The 16,452-nt window shown below is 49.0% G+C and overlaps 1 protein-coding gene across 1 annotated transcript in view; it reads right to left on the bottom strand.

Annotated features, from left to right (window-relative positions):
• CAPN5 (calpain 5) overlaps nucleotides 1-16,238 on the bottom strand; it is a 107,232-nt gene extending 90,994 nt beyond the window's left edge. The window contains exon 1 of the mRNA XM_053312091.1: nucleotides 16,160-16,238. The gene's annotated coding sequence lies outside the window, so the exon portion shown is untranslated. The remainder of the gene's footprint in view (nucleotides 1-16,159) is intronic.
• Between the last annotated feature and the right edge of the window lie 214 nt (nucleotides 16,239-16,452).

Here is a 16,452-nt window from a genome sequence, read left to right as displayed (position 1 = left end):
ACCACAGGGCTCTGTGGGCGCCAGGAGTCGACACCGACCCGACAGCAAATGTTTCCTTTACTTACAAGCTAATTGTAAAGGTAAGGTGTGGGGTTGAGTTGATTTCGACTCCTGGCACCCACAGAGCCCTGGGGTTTTCTTTGGTAGAATACAGGTGGGGTTTACCATTGCCTCCTCCCGCGCAGTAGGAGATGATGCCTTTCAGCATCTTCCTATATCGCTGCTGCAGGAGATAGTACCAGCGGGGATTCGAACCGGCAACCTTCTGCTTGTTAGTCAAGCATTTCCCCACTGCGCCACTTAAGGTGACTAAGCTAATGGTAGCTGCTTCCAAAAGTTGATAATTCAAGAACCACCGTCGTGGGCCAAAATGGCCAACTTGAATCTCCTTAACAAAAGGAATGGACAAGTCACCGTTTTGTAACAATATTTTCTGAAGTGTCTGACCCTCCAGTTTGGCGACCTTCAGAGTGGGAGCCCTTCCTCACTGTGCTGACTTCCACACCGAATTTTTCTCAGTGCCGGGGCGGAGCGCGGGGGGGCCTGTAAGAGAGACAGCACCTGGAAGATGCATGAGCCAAGCAGACAGCCGAGGCATCTTAGGATGTGGAGTTTGGGTTCCCTAACCTAACTTGTTGCTGGCCTTTAGGAAGGATCTGCTACCTTTCAATTCCATTCACTGCTCAACCTACAGGAAGCTGCCATTTACTGAGTCCAACCATTGGTCCGTTTGGGTCAGTATTGTTTGCTCTGACTGGCAGCAGCTCTGCAGGGCTTCAGGCAGGAGTTGTTCCTCAGTGCTACCTGGGACCTTCTCCATGCTAAGCAGATGCTCTACCCCTGAGCTGCAGCCCCATCCCCTATTTGTGTCACTAAAATCAAAACGCTGTTTTACCTCTCCACACAGACACTCCTGTACCTGTGTAATATTTCAGACACAGTGACTCTCCTTCCAAGGAAAAGAGAGAGGGAGAGAAGAGGAGAGCTGGTCTTGTGGTAGCAAGCATGACTTGTCCCCTTTGCTATGCAGGGTCCGCCCCGGCTGCATATGAATGGAGACTTGACGTGTGAGCACTGTTTTAAGATATTTCCCTTAAGGGATGGAGCCGCCACTCTGGGAAGAACATCGAGGTTCCAAGTTCCCTCTCTGGCAGCATCTCCAAGATAGGGCTGAGAGAGACTCCTGCTTGCAACCTTGGAGAAGCTGCTGCCAGTCTGTGAAGACAATACTGAGCTAGATAGACCAATATGGCAGCTTCCTATGTTCCAAGGGCAACCAGAATCCAAGGTGTGGTGCAAACCCCTGAATTTCCCTCTCAGGAAAACAGAGCAACTAAGGCATCATAATAATCCCCTGAGCCCAATCTCTGCTCCAGTTTTCTTTGTTGCAAGAGAAATGAAATGGGGTGGGGGCGGTTGAAGTCTAGACCAGAGTTTCTTAACCTTGGGCCCTCAGATGTTGTTGGACTACAACTCCCATCATCCCCAGAGATGGCCTTTGTGGCTGAGGATGATGGGAGTTGTAGTCCAACAAATCTGGGGCCCCAAGGTTAAGAAACCCTGGCCTAGACCCTTTCCACCCCCCTCCCCTCTACACCATTCCTTGAAGCTTCCCTTGCTTTGGACTGAGCAGGATACCAAAGAAGGGGCACCTCCAAAATGAACGAGGCATGCGATGGCATTAAGTTTTGTGTAAACAACCTTCTGTTGGGAATGCACTATCCTGCTAATCTCTCATTTGGATCCTGCTAATCTCCCGTCTGCCATGTGTCCTGGCAAGAGACCAATCCAGCCTGTGTCATCTGCCAGTCTTTGATGCATAAAATAAAATCCTCCCTCTGAAGTACTCACAGTGCAAAGTAGGGCTCAGAATTCAGGACAGAAGCACGGACTTCAAGGGAAGGACAGAGTCTGGGGGAAGTTGCCAAGGAGAAACAGGGCTGGAAAGAACCTCATGAAAACCCTTCACTGCAGCAGGAGTTGATGGGAATTGTAGTCCGATAACTGCAGGAGTGCCAGCAATTGCCCCCACCCCCCTGCCTGGGGAGAGAAGAGCAGAACGGCAAGCGGTCCATCAACCAGAGCCAACTGGGATGGAAGAGAGTCTGAAAGCCACATATCGCTCTGAACCAGCCAACCAAGGGTTGGCTACACAAATGTGGCTTGAGAAATTAGATCGGCTTCATACAAAGCACGAATGGCATTTGCTTTCTAGCCATTCTCATCGAAACAAGCTGCCTGTTCCATTACCCTTTCATTGCCAAAGCTGAAGTTGTTTATTGTACACCCAGAATGGCCATTGCTGAGTTTTACAAAGAGAACCTAAGAACTGCACGTGTACTGATTTGAGAACATGCAGGCACTGTACGGCTAATTTGAATGTTTGCAAGACAGGAGAAGCGGTGGGGGTGGAGAACGTGCCCATATTCTCACAGCAAACATGGTTATGCAAGGGCCATGGAAAACGCTTGGGAAGCTCTTTATGGTCCCGAAACAAAGCTTAAGCCAAGACAGATTCCACAACTGGAAAGTTAAAGCCACTGGCCAGACTTGCTTCTGATCGGATGGCACCCAGTAGAAAGTGCAACGATAGTTCAGGGATTCTAAGTCCAGGGGCAGCACCGAGTGTGCCAGCTAGCCATGCCTGCCTCCATGTGGTCTCCAGTGGTCCCTCTAATTTTTTCCTCTCTGTGCAGAATGAGTTTTGTTCCGGGCGGCAGTATCAAGGCAGTGTGTGTGCACCTGCATTCAGAATGGGGCCCTCCTGATTCAACCGGAGTGGGATCTAAAATGAACTGAGCGGACATCCAAAAACTTGTGAGCGTGCGCACATGCGTCATGACTCAGAGGGAACAGTAGTGGTCAACACGTGTGCACGAAGGCAGGAGTTGAATACTGGGAGTTTCGCCCTGCAGTTTAGACACTGAACGTGAGGGGACAAGAGGGTGCTGGTGGGGAGAATATGTTGGCACGGGGCTGGCAGGCACACTCCTGCTGCCTCCCACGAATGCATTTCTACATCCAGATTAACACAGCCCTGAACAAGGCTTTGATGAAGAACACATGAAGAGCCCTGCTGGATCGGGCCCAAGGAGGCCCATCTAGCTCAGCATCCTGTTTCCCACAGTGGCCCACCAGATGCCTCTGGGGAGCTCACAGACAAGAGCTATGTGGGCCTGACCTCTTGCTCCTCTGAAACTGGTCCATTGCAGGTTTCACATGAAACTAGCAGGGGGTTGGGGGTGGTGTATGTCTCCAGGCCTTATGATAGGCCATGCAGCCAGAAGTCCTGATGATCAGAGAGGCTGGCCAGGATGCACCCTCAGTGGCTGACATAGCTCTTTAGCCTGCCACATGACTTGCAGAGGCAGATAGGTTATCACACACCAATTTACTCGAGTTGCAGAAGTCTCACCAAGCTGCTCATCTCCATAACCCCCTGAATACACAGGGCGGTTCAACTTAGCCCCCACCAGCTGCTTTTGAACTACAACTCCCATAATCCCCAGCCACAGTGGCCAATAGTCAGGGATTATGGGAATTGTAGGCCAACATCTGCAGGAGGGCTGAAGTTGAGCAGCCCTGGTAGTTGGAGCCAGCGTGGTGTAGTGGTTAGAGTGCTGGGCTAAGACCAGGGAGATCAGAGTTCAAACTCTGGGCCAGTCAAGTGCCAGTAACTGGATGACCCAAGGTTACAGTATTGTTGGAGAAGGAGCAAAACTTTGATTCACTCTCTACGCCATGCATCCTTCTAAGTCTCTATCCCATCTCCCCTTCACTTTTTCCGAAACTAAAAAGCCCCAAACACTGCAACCCTTACTTGTAGGAAAGGTGCTGTAGACCCTGCCTAGATCATCTTGGTTGCCCTCTTCTACACCTCTTCCAACTCTATAACATCCTTTTTTTTTAAGATACAGAAACCAGAATGGGTCATAGTATCCTGGATGTGGCTGCACTGTGGATTTGTATAAGAGGATTATACTGTTAGCAGTTTTATTTTCTATCCCTTTCCTAATGACTCCTGGCATGGAATTTGCCTTTTTCAAGCTACTGGACAGTGGTTGACATCTTCAGTGAGCTATACAGCACAGCCCTGAGATCTTTCCTGGGTCACTAAACACAGTTTCCATGTTCAGAGGCCCAATACTAGAAGCTGGGGAGCAAACCACTGGGGTGTGATGTTGCCTTCCCTTGTGGTTTTTGCAGCCAGCTGGCCACTGTTAGACCGAATGTTGGGTTAGACCAACCTTGGGCCCTATCCAGGAAAACAACCCTTCTGTGCCCCTTGGCAGAAATCCATCAGAGAGAGAGAGAGAGAGAGAGAGAGAGAGATCTCCTAGAAACAGATTTCCACACCTCAAGGTATGGGCAGATTTGAAGGCAGACACCAGTACCAAGACTATTTTGTTTGCAGAACTTAGTATCCAGCAAAAGGGAATCAGGAGGATCATCCAGAGAGATTTAAGCCCCATTCAAATTTATTAAAAAAGGAAAAGAAAGACACTGTTATGTACAGCATCTAAGGTGGTGCTTGAAGTTCTGCTCTGGCCTCATCAGTCAGTCACCCCCCAGCAGTGCATTGCTCATGATTAGGAAGGAACACAGGAGGCTGCCTTTTACTGAGTCAGATCCTTGGTCCATCTAGCTCACTATTGTCTACACAGACTGGCAGCAGCTTCTCCAAGGTTGCAGGCAGGAGTCTCTCTCAGCCCTGTCTCGGTAATAACTTGGAACCTTCTGCATGCCAGCAGGCAGCTGCTCTTCCCAGCGCCATCCCATCTCCTAAGGGGAATATCTTACATTGCTCACACATGTCTCCCATTCAAATGCAAACCAGGACAGACACTGCTGAGCAGAAGGGACAATTCATGCTTGCTACCACAAGACCAGCACTCCTGACATTCGTCTGAAGAGGAGAGCACCATATCCATGATGGTGGGGTTTCCATGATCAGGAGGCTGGGGCGATCACAGAAATACTCCTTACCACAGATAAGGTGTTCCCCTCTCCAGATGAATGCCGCTCTAAACATGAGCCATCCCACTGCCGGGGATGACTGACCAGGGCAAGGTGGAACTTCTTGCCTCATTTTAGATGCTGTATAGGAGTACAACAAATATTTATATACTGTTTTACAACCAAAGTTTCCAAAGCGGTTTACATAGAGAAATAATAAACAAATAAGACTGATCCCTATCCCCAAAGGGCTCACAATCTAAAAGAAACCTAAGACAGACACCAGCAACAGTCACTGGAGGGATGCTGTGCTGGGGGTGGATAGGGCCAGTTACTCTCCCCCTGCTCAATAAAGAGAATCACCACGTTAAAAGGTGCCTCTTTGTCCTTAAAACCTCTGAATAGGGCTTTATGGGCATAAAATCACATTCAAACTCTTTCTGTTAATTTTGTTCTCTTTATAGAGGCAGAGAAATTAAGAGGCACCCAGCCCAAGGCACCAGAGCTTTTAAAAATGGAAGTGGGAAACTAGGATTCTCCAAGCAAGTATAACAGCAGCCACTTTCTGGGGATGAGTTGGGCTAGACAGAGGTTTATAAAATCATGCATGGTAAAGAGGTCCTTTTTTCCAGACTGCCAGAACTCAGAGGTCATCCTGTGAAAGTGATTGGCAGGAGATTCAGAACCGACAGAAGAATGTACCTAAAATTACACCACACCACACAATTAGTTTACAGAACTCACTGTCACAAGATGTGGGGGTGATGACTAGCTTCAATGCTAGTTATTAGTCATGCTTGGCATGTGGAGCCTCCCTGTTGAGAGGCAGTATACCTCTGAATATCAGTGGTTGGGAGGAACAGTGGCCAAGAGCTGTTACCCTTATACCCCACTTGTGGGCTTGCTGGAAACATCTAGCTGGTCACTGTTAGAAATTAGGCAGGGCTAGATGGACCCTTGTCTGGGGATGGGGCTTTAGGTCAATGGTAGAGCATTTGCTTTGCATGCAGAAGGTCCCGGGTTCAATCCCTTGCAGCATCTCCAGGCATAGCTGGGAAAGGTTCATCTGAAACCCTGGAGAGCTGCTGCCCAAAAGTGCAGAAAATAGGGATGTGCAAATCATTCAAATTCTTCAACTCGAATCTGGCCGATTCAAATTTGAATCAAATCACCCCTCGAAAGAGCAATTAGAATAGAATTTTCAAAATTCAGTTTGAAATTAGATTCGTGTACATCCCTACAATACATTAGCTGGACCAAAAGTCCATCAGACAAAAATCAATCCAGACTCAGTAGAAGAAATCTTGGTCCAATTCAGCTAGGCTTTTTAAAGAGAGAGAGAGAGAGAGAGAGAGACTGTCTTTACAGTGGAATGCATCCATATTCTCTTCCGCACCTTAGAACTGCACCAGTATTTGCCTCACCTTGAGCAACACTATTCGAAAACAAAGAAAGCCGCCCTTTTGCTCAGCACTGGCTGCCAATCTCCGATTCAATCTGAAGCGAAGCTGATGCTGCCCAGGACTGCTGAAACGATACGGCCCGGTTCCCTCCTTCTAGGCAAACACATGGTCCCCCCCGCACTCCCATTAGGCACACAGGACAATGAGAAACCGTGAGTCACCACATTCCTCCACCTGTTCATGGGAAACTTATTAAAAGAAACACACACAAAGTCCGGGGTGGTTACAGATCAATAAAAACCACCACTGAACCAACTTGCATCGCCCTGCTTCTAAACAGAACAAAAACACACACATTTATTTGTGTGTATACAGACCTAAAGGAAGCCCTTGGATTCTGAGAGCCAACAGCTAAATTCTCTGTGTTGCTAAGAATGAGTTGTCAGCAGTGATGGGAGTTCAGGCGCAGTCATTACAAGATCCCTTGGAGAGGTCTCAGAGAAAGCTCATCCTGGAATAAGTTCAAGCGTGTTCTCTCAGTTCATGATGTGGGTTAAAGGACTGTCCTGCCAATCATTAGTACAAGGATATCACTTAAAATCAGCACTTAAAACACTGAAAGAGTCAAGACGTTCCAGGCTCAAGGCCAGAGATGTGGGTTTTCTGAGAAGTTCTGAACTGGAAAACATTCTGGAAAGTTCAGCCATGTGGCTGGAGATCGTGCAAGTTGGAGTCCAACGTCATCTGGGGACCCAAGGTTTTATTTAAATTATTTATAGCCCGCCCCTCCTGTGCACTACTGCTCAGGGCAGCTCAAAAGATCCACAAAACAGACAATATAAAGTAAAAGATCAATAAAATGGAACAGGTTAAGAGATCAAGCCAAAACCACATTTAAAATCACATTTAAAAAAAAATGTTCAAATTAAAAGTTAATAAAGTGCTAAAAACTAAGAACTAAAAAACCTATCAGATAAGCAGCAGATAAAGTATTTTAAAAAGACATGTCTAGTTGTTTTTTAAAAAACCACAGAGGGAGCATGACAAAGCTCACCCAGGAGGACGTTCACAAACCGAGGGGCCACAACCAAGAAGACCCTATCTCTAGTGCCCAACAACTGGATCTCTGTTAGTGGCCATGAGCAGGACCTGAGAAGCTGAATGGATGGCCCTGGCATGTTTGTATGGGCGAATGGAGTCTGACAGGTACCCCAGTCCCAAGCCATGTAGGGCTTTCAAGGTCAAGACCAGCACCTTGAAGCTTGCCTGGAAGCGGACTAGTAGTGAAGCTGCTGCAGGATGGGTGCAATGTTGACAAAGCAACTTGCACCCATGAGCATCCTTGATGCAGTGCTCTGGATCAGCGGAAGCTTCTGAACAGTCTTCAAGGGCAGCCCCACATAGAGTGTGTTGCAGTAGTCCAATCTGGACATCACCAAAGGATGAGTGACTGAGGTCACCTCTGCACATTGCCGCTACCTGTGCCTCCAAGGACAGCATCAGTCCAGAAGCACCCCCAAGGTGAGTGACGCTAGCTGCCCTGACAGCATCCTTTTGCTGAAAAGGTGGGATATAAAATGTTTTAAGATAAGAAAACTCCCTAAAAGGGACTCTTGCTTTAAGGAGCGCAACCACCATCACTGATTCTCTCACTTGGAGAGGAGAGCTGGTCTGGTGGTAGCAAGCATGACTTGTCCCCTTAGCTAAGCAGGGTCCACCCTGGTTGCATATGAATGGGAGACTAGAAGTATGAGAACTGTAAGATATTCCCCCTTAGGGGATGGAGCCACTCTGGGAAGAGCATCTAGGTTCCAAGTTCCCTCCCTGGCAGCATCTCCAAGATCGAGCTGAGAGAGATCCTTGCCTGCTACTTGGAGAAGCCACTGCCAGTCTGGGTAGACAATACTGAGCTAGATGGACCTATGGTCTGACTCAGTATATGTCAGCTTATTAAGGAGTCTAGAGTGGCCGACGGCTGTCTTGAAAGCTATCCCTTCAAAACAGGACATGCCATCTTTGGCCAGACATTCAAAATAACCAGCCAAGACAGACACATTATTGAGCTATTCAGATGAGCATTCAACGCTTCTCCAAAGGCAGACGCTTTTGCTAAGCAATTCTCTCGTCTGCAACACCAGCACTTATCTTAGGCTCCAAGTCGGTTAGCAGGTCTTCTTTTGCCAAAATAAGGCGACAGGTTGCCACCTGTGTGCCTACAACAGGAGCCCTCTGAATATGTTAAACACACATACAATCTAGTCCTATTCAGACTTTGCTCTGTGCAGGTAAAGGTATCTGTATGCATGAATGTGCATGAGTAAAAGATTGTATGTACATGTTTAAAATGAACCTGGCTACTGGCCCTTCAAATGCAAGGTTCAGATAGGAAGTGTGCTGCTGTATTTTTATATCTATATCCTGCTTTTCTTCCGAGGAGCCCATGGTCATGTTTATCCTCACAACAACCCTGTGAGGTAGGTTAGGTGTGAGATGAGCCACTGGCTGCAGGTGCTCCTCCTAGAGGGGCCCCATCCCCTCAGGGCTCCCCTTCAGTGGCCCAGCCACCAGGGATCCTTTGAGCCGAAGGTATCAGCCACTGGACCGGGGGCATCTTAGGCAGAAGCACATGTTCGACTGCTCAGCTGCAGCCCCGCCATTCCGCCCCACTCCCTTCTTTGCACGCAGGCCAGGAGGCGATTCTGACTCGGAACTCTGCCATCCCCTCGGGCGGACGGGCCAAGCCCAGGCAAAAAGGAAACCCAGGCACCCAACGGCAACACTGCAAACACACAGGGCCAAAGTCCAGCCAGCAGGGTGAAAGGGCGTTCGCCTTGCAGGCCTATTAACACCCAAGAGCTTCTGTGCACATCCAGGGCAGGGTGGAAGTTCTGCTGGGAGAAACACAAGGGGGGCAGCGTTTCCTCTAAGTAAGGTGTGCCCACGCTCACATGTTTTTGGATGTCCGCTCAGCTAATTTTAGATCCCGCTCAGGTTGACTCAGGAAGGCCCCATTCTGAATGCAGGTGCACACACAATGCCTTGGTACTGCCACCCAGAACAACACGCATTCCGTACATACATGAGAAACAGTGAGAGGGAACACTGAAGGGGGGGAGTTAGCTTGGCAGCAGAGCCCCTGCTTTGCACGCAGAAGGTCTCAGGCCCCTCCCCAACAGCATAGGAAGCTGCCTTCTACTGAGTCAGGCCGTTGGTCCATCGAGCTTAGTATTGTCTCCACAGACTGGCAGCGGCTTCTCCAGGGTTACAGGCAGGAGTCTCTCTCCCAGCCCTTTCTTGGAGATGCTGCCAGGGAGGGAACTTGGAACCTTCTGATGCTCCTCCCAGAGCGGCTCCATCCCGAGGGCAATATCTTACAGTGCTCACACATCAAGTCTCCCATTCAGATGCAACCAGGGCAGACCCTGCTTAGCTAAGAGGGCATGCTTCCTGCCAAGACAAGTCATCCTGGAGAGAATCTATGTGGTTACAAAGAGCCGACACCAACTTGACGGCACTCAATCAATCAACCAACCACAAGACCATTCACTTTAAGTGACACAGCAGGGAATTGCTTGATTCACAAGCAGAAGATTGCCAGTTCGAATCCCCACTGGTATGTTTTACAGACTACGGGAAACACCTATAATGGGCAGTAGCGATATAGGAAGATGTTGAAAGGGATCATCTCACACTGCGTGGGAGGAGGCAATGGTCAACTCCTCCTGTATTCTACCAAAGACAACCACAGGGCTCTGTGGGCGCCAGGACCTCCATCTGAATCCCAGCTGCAGGTGGCTAGATGGCAACAGACCTTGAGGAACCAGTGCTGTGTCTCAGTAGAAGGGAGTTTGCAGTCAGCCAAGTGTGCAGGCCTTTCATGAAGAAGGTCTAGGTTCCAACCCCTACAACTCTTTCAAGCTGGGCTGGGAGAAACTCCTGGCTGGAGCCCCAAACTGCTGCTGCCAGTCAGGGTTGACAGCACTGACCCAGACAGACCCATGGTCTGAATTAGTACAAAGCAACTTTGTTTTACTGAATTGTGTGTCTAGTTTTATTATTGTCATCAGCCATCTTGTTTTGCCATTTTGGAAGAGGCAGCAGGATGGAAGTGCTTCGCAACAAATAAAAATATTCCTATTTGGGGGTTTTAGAAGTACCCCAGCTAACTGAGCAAAGATACACCTTTTAAAGTGGTGATTCTCTTATATTTAGTAGGGGGAGAGCAAGTGGCCCTATCCAGCCCCAGCACAATATCCCTCCCGTGACTTCTGCTGGTATCCACCTTACATTTTTGTTGTTGTTTAGACTGAGAGCCCTTTGGGGACAGGAGACCCTCTTATTTATGCTTTTATTTTTCTATACAAACCACTTTGATAACTTTGATTGAAGAGTGGTATATCAATATTTGTCATCGTAGTCGTTTTTATTTCTATTTTTAAATTGTTTTAATCATGTTAATGTTTTGATGGTTTTTAGACTGTGAACCACCTAGGGACTTTTTTTATTAGGGTGGTATAGAAGTGTCATATAAAAATTTAACTGCTACACCAAGAATACCAGGTTCTGCACCTTGAGTAGAACTTCCCGAATTCCATTTTCCCAAAAACTCATTTTCCTCCTACTTGTTGAGATGGGAAAGTGGCAATGCAGGCTGTGGAAGCCACTAGCCCGGCCAAGACTACGTTGTCCTCAGGTCTGCAGTTCCTCTCTGCCACCATAAAAAGGTGGCAGATTTTTTTTTGGGGGGGGGGGGAAGGAAGCCTCCGATCCCTCACAAAGACACGCTTTGTAGCATATTCCAGATTCCTTGCACAAGCAGCAGGTGCAGGGCTGTGTGTCGAAAAAGCAGCTGTGCCCAAATGCCAGAAGACCAGCTGCCGCACATCTTCACTCAAGTAAAAGCGTGCCGCCGAATCGGTGTCAACTCCTGGTGACCACCACAGAGCCCCGTGGTTGTCTTCGGTAGAATACAGGAGGGGGTTACCATTGCCATCTCCCACACAGTATGAGATGATGCCTTTCAGCATCTTCCTATATCGCTGCTGCCCAATATAGGTGTTTCCCATAGTCACTGTCCAGTTCCATCCTATCTGCCAAGAGTCCAGTGCTCTAAGGAGACAGAATGCAACTTCATCAAAAATAGCCTGGGAAGAATTCAGATACTTGGGGAAATATTGTGGTTTCGTGAAGAAATGTCAGGGCACTTAGCAGGAGGAGAGCGAGATCTGCTCCATTTCCCCCCAGAGATTGCAACATTTCAAGTCAGCAGTGTTTGACAATTTTCCTAGCTAATTACATATGCTAGTTTTATTAACATGGGGGGCGGGGGAGGGCTGGTCTTGTGGCAGTAAGCTTCATTTGTCCCCTTTGCATTTTCGTTTTCCCCTCCGCCCTCCAATTTTTTGGTCTGTTACAATTTAATTTGTTGTGTGTTTTTAGCTCTTATTTTAATGTTGTGTTGTAAGCTACCCAGAGAACAATTTGTTGTGGGGCAGCTAAAGAAAGTTTATTATTCTTACTAGCTAAGCAGAGTCCACCCTGGTTTGCATTTGAATGAGGAGACAACATGTGAGCACTGTACAATATTCCCCTTTGGGGATGGAGCCGCTCTGGGAAGAGCATCTAGGTTCCCTCCCTGGCAGCATCTCCAAGACAGGACAAGATTTTTTTATAGGACAAGATTTTTTTTATTGAACCAACAAACTACCAAAGCATACAGTACGTTGCCAAAGCACAATTATATACAAAGTGGTTGTTTGTACACGATATATCTACAAAGATTTACACACCATGATTTGGAAACCCACAAGGTTATTAGGTAGTACTGTAACTCGGGGGTGGGGGATTTCAAGGCACATCAGGTAATCGAGGGGGGGGTTCCGTCCGACGTCCATTTCCACAATTTGTCCCATTGCTGTTTAGAAGAGATACTCTTGTCTTTTTGAACATAACCATACCAACTTTTCCAGAAGAGATTTACTGTCTCATCTGGGTGAACCTTTTGGTCGCGTCTTCCCTCCCTATTCCTATGCAGGAGCATTGCATAAATGACATACAGGTTTACTAACCTGATTACGAGAAGGGGAACGTTCCAGTTCCCTAGCATGAGGGCACCCGTTCCGTCCCGTTCCCTTGGGCTGAGAGAGACTCCTGCCTGCAACCTCAGAGAAGCTGCTGCCAGTCAGTGTAGACAACACTGAGCTAGACGGACCAATGGTCTGACTCAGTATAAGGCAGCTTCCTATGTTCCTAACAAATTATACTTGGCAATAAGGTTAGACAATGCCAAACTTCCGAACAGGGTAAGCCAACAGATAAGTGTCTTGCTTTATTTCAATTTGCAATACAAATTACAAACAATTAAGTTCTAACTTTGACAGTGCAGATAGGGCATCAAAAGGCAGAGATGGTCAATCAGCATTTCACCGTATACCAAAAGCCAATACACAACGCTGCAGCAAACTGAAGGCACACTCCCACTCAAAGAAATTGGAAGGAGGAACAGTGATTCATTCAGAGATGCAGCAGGCAACTGCCTTTGAGAGCAAATATTTTTTTGTCATGTCTGCCAAAGGTGCAACCAGAAATGTTGTAAACCACCCTGAGCCATTTTTGGAAGGGCAGTATATCAATCAATCAATCAATCAAAGCAAGCACTCAAAAGGAGGCCAATGGGAAGGAGGTATGTACAGACCCTAAGACTCCAAAGGTGGCTTTATGTATCACACCGAAACAGGAGTTTGGCAGAGTGGTCAGAGCCCCAGGGGCATGCACAGGACCTACATCTGGTGTCAGGGTAGACATGTCAAGACTGGAAGGAGGGGTTTGTATGTTACACCCAATCTTGGCATTTCCTTCCTGTGGCCGGATGTATGGGCCACGTGTGCTTCTCCAGGGCTCGAGGGGCTCCAACAAACCTGTGATTCAGCAGGATGTGTGAAGCCACCCTTTGTCAGGGGTTCTCAGACTTGGGTCCCAAGACGTTGTTGGACTACAGCTCCCATCATCACCAGCCACAATGGATTCTGGGGTTGTAGTCTATCAACATCTGAGCATCCATGGTTGGGAACCCCTGGTCTACCTTTTAAATAGTAGTGGAGGTGGGGATCAGTCCTGGCTGTTTGTTTATGGCAGTCGTTGGACCAGGATTCCTCCCAGGAGCTGGGTCTTTGCCCATAGTAAACTTTGAGGGGCATGGAAAACTGGGGGGGGGGTTGGGAGTGCCATGGGGCACACACAGCCTCCATAAGGATGTTAAATTACCAGAGGCATTTAACTGGAAGACCCAGTGGCAGCAGTGAAGGTATAAGGCTTGAGTCAATTCTCCATCCAAAACTGGGGAAGAGGGAGATGCTCTCCTCACTGAGATCTAGTAACTTGAAAACTGCAACCTGGGTGGAATCCCACCCACCATGTAAAACTGGTGCACTGTATACATTTTAGCACACAATACACGCATGTAGGCTTCAGTTTACTCTACATGAGGCTGCCATCAAGAAGACTTTGCACACTCAGCACTTGTAGGACTTCAAGTGCTTTATCTTGACGTAATCCTTACAACAAAGTAGGACGCTTCCTAACTCCAGCTAAGACTAGGCGGTACGATCCACCTAGCTCAGTATTGTCGACACTGACTGGCAGTAGCCCTTCAGGGTTCCAGCCCTACCTGGAGATTATGTTAGGCACTCAACCGGAGAGCTCAGAGGCAGCAAGAGAATGAAATTAAACAAGGATCGATGAAAAACATTTCCAGAAAGAGCAATCAAATGCACCAGAGTCTGAAGAAGGGAAAATGACTTGACAGCAGCACTTCTGAAAGATTTGTAATGGAAAACAAATTAAATAAAAGGCAGCAATGTAATGCTGCAGCATATAAGGCCAATGCAATGCTGAACTGCATCAGCAGGCCTTATTATTTAATCTAGCCCGATACTGTCTAATCTGAACGGCAGCCTTTGAACACGCAAAGTTGCCTCCTCCCTGAGAGGGACTTTCCCAGCTGCATGGGAAGATGCCTAGGACCTTTTACATGCAAAGCAGGAACTCTTCAACTGAGCTATGACTCCTTCTCAAACCTCCTGAGGCAATGGCAGCACTTATATCTCCTGCAACAGAATTAAGGCAAGCGGGTCCATTTCCCAATACAATGGGGCACCGCTTTGAGGAAGAGGAGAGAGACAGTGCTTCTGAAGCAGCTTTGCAGACATCGCTTGATTTCCCTTTCTAGGTATGGAGAAGACCAAGATGGAAGTTTTTTGGTGGTGCAGGCGGAGTGGGGAGGGGGGAGGAAACAGAAGACTGACAGCAGACCAAGATCTGGAATGAAGTTACAGGTGGAGAGCTGGTCTTGAAGGTGCAAGCATCAATTGTCCCCTTTGTTAAGCAGGGTTTGCCTTGGTTTATTTTTACATTTATACCTAATGCACCTCCCCCCACTTTCTCCAGGGAACTCAGAGCAGTGTACATTGTTATGTTTATGCTCACAACAGCCCTGTGAGGTAGGTTAAGCTGAGAGATGTTTGGATGGGTGACTACATGTGAGCACTATCTGCTATAAGATATATAAGAGATATGGTCTTGTGATAGCAAGCATGACTGGTCCCCTTAGCTAAGCAGGGTCTGCCCTGGTTTGCATTTGAATGGGAGACTTAATGTGTGAGCCCTGTAAGATATTCCCCTTTGGGGATGGAGCTGCTCTGAAAAAAACATCTAAGTTCCAAGTTCCCTCCCTGGCAGCATCTCCAAGACAGGGCTGAGAGAAATTCCTGCCCGCTACCTTGGAGACGCTGCTGCCAGTCTGTGTAGACAATACTGAGCTAGATGGACCAATGGTCTGACTCAGTATATGGCCGCTTCCTATGTTCCCCTTAGGGCACAGCTGCAGCCCTCTTGCAGATGCTGTCCTACAACTCCCATCATCCCCAGCTACTGACCACTGAGGCTGGGGATGATGGGAGTTGTAGTCCAACAACAGCTGGAGGACCAAAATTGAGCAGCCCTGCCCTAGAGTCAGCGTTCCCTCTACGGCGTGCGCACATGTGCACGCTCCCAAGTTTTGGTTTTTTTTAATGTCTGCGGGTGCATTTGCCCACCGGCTCAACCAGTCCCAGCCACTTGTTACATAATGCACCGTGAGAGAAAAGGCAGAGTACTTTCTACCCCAAAGGAAGTTACTGCAATTAATTGGCCCTGGGAAACTGCGGCCAGTTCAAGGAAGCGAGGAGCATGCAGCAGCCAGAGTGGGAGCCGTGCGTGCCGGCGACAGCAAGCCGCTGCCCCAAGTAAGCCCCGCCACCTCTCTGCTGCTTGCTTGCTTCCTCCTCCTCCTCCCCCCTGGCAATCACCCACAGCCCCCCAAAAGAGAAACAAGCGCTCTTCTGCACCCCGATGCCGGTCACAAGACCAAGAAGGAAGCGGGTTTGGCGGCTCCTCCCTCCCTCCCGCCCTGGAAGCCTCCGAAAGCCAGAGCCCGCTGCCCGCACGCCCCCGGGGTCAATGAATGAGCGGCCACAGTAGCAGAAGCGCCAGCCGCTTTCCCAGGAGGACGCAGCCTTGCCCTCCGCTGCCTCTGCGCGCACACAGCCCCAGCCCGCCGCCGACTCTGCTGATCTGCTGGGCTCTGCGGGCAGGAGGAGGAGGAGGACCGGCTGGATGCAGCGGCCAGAGCTGCCTTGGCAGCGCCCCCCGATCTCTTGCAGCGGGACGAGGGCTCTGCGGAGGAGCTCAGCGGGGAGGAGGAGGAGATGAAGGGGGCAGCCCAGCCAGCCGGCTCTCTGCCCTGCGCGGCGCGCATCTCCTACCTGCCTTCCCAGGTGGACGCCCGGCTCTCCCCTGGACTCTGCGCGCCGCGAGTGCCTCAGCGCTCTCGCGGGACCCTCCTCTTTCAGCACTTTGCCAGAGCGGGGCGGGGCTTCGGGAGGCAAATGGGCGAGGCTTGTGGGCGGGCGGGGCTGCGGCATGCACATGCGCCTGGTGTCCGGAGTGAGTGCGGGGTAGGGAGGGTGGTGTTTCTCATTCACGCTTTTCATTCATTCTGTCTCCGGGGAGGGGAAGCCTCATTTCTGCTGAACTGCTCCTTCTAGGCTTCTTGTCT

This window comes from Hemicordylus capensis, chromosome 3 (genome assembly GCF_027244095.1).
Source record: "Hemicordylus capensis ecotype Gifberg chromosome 3, rHemCap1.1.pri, whole genome shotgun sequence".
NCBI classification, from domain to species: Eukaryota; Metazoa; Chordata; class Lepidosauria; order Squamata; family Cordylidae; genus Hemicordylus; species Hemicordylus capensis.
The sequence above is the reverse complement of the archived record's forward strand: the minus strand, read 5'-3'. Positions and strand labels throughout refer to the sequence as shown.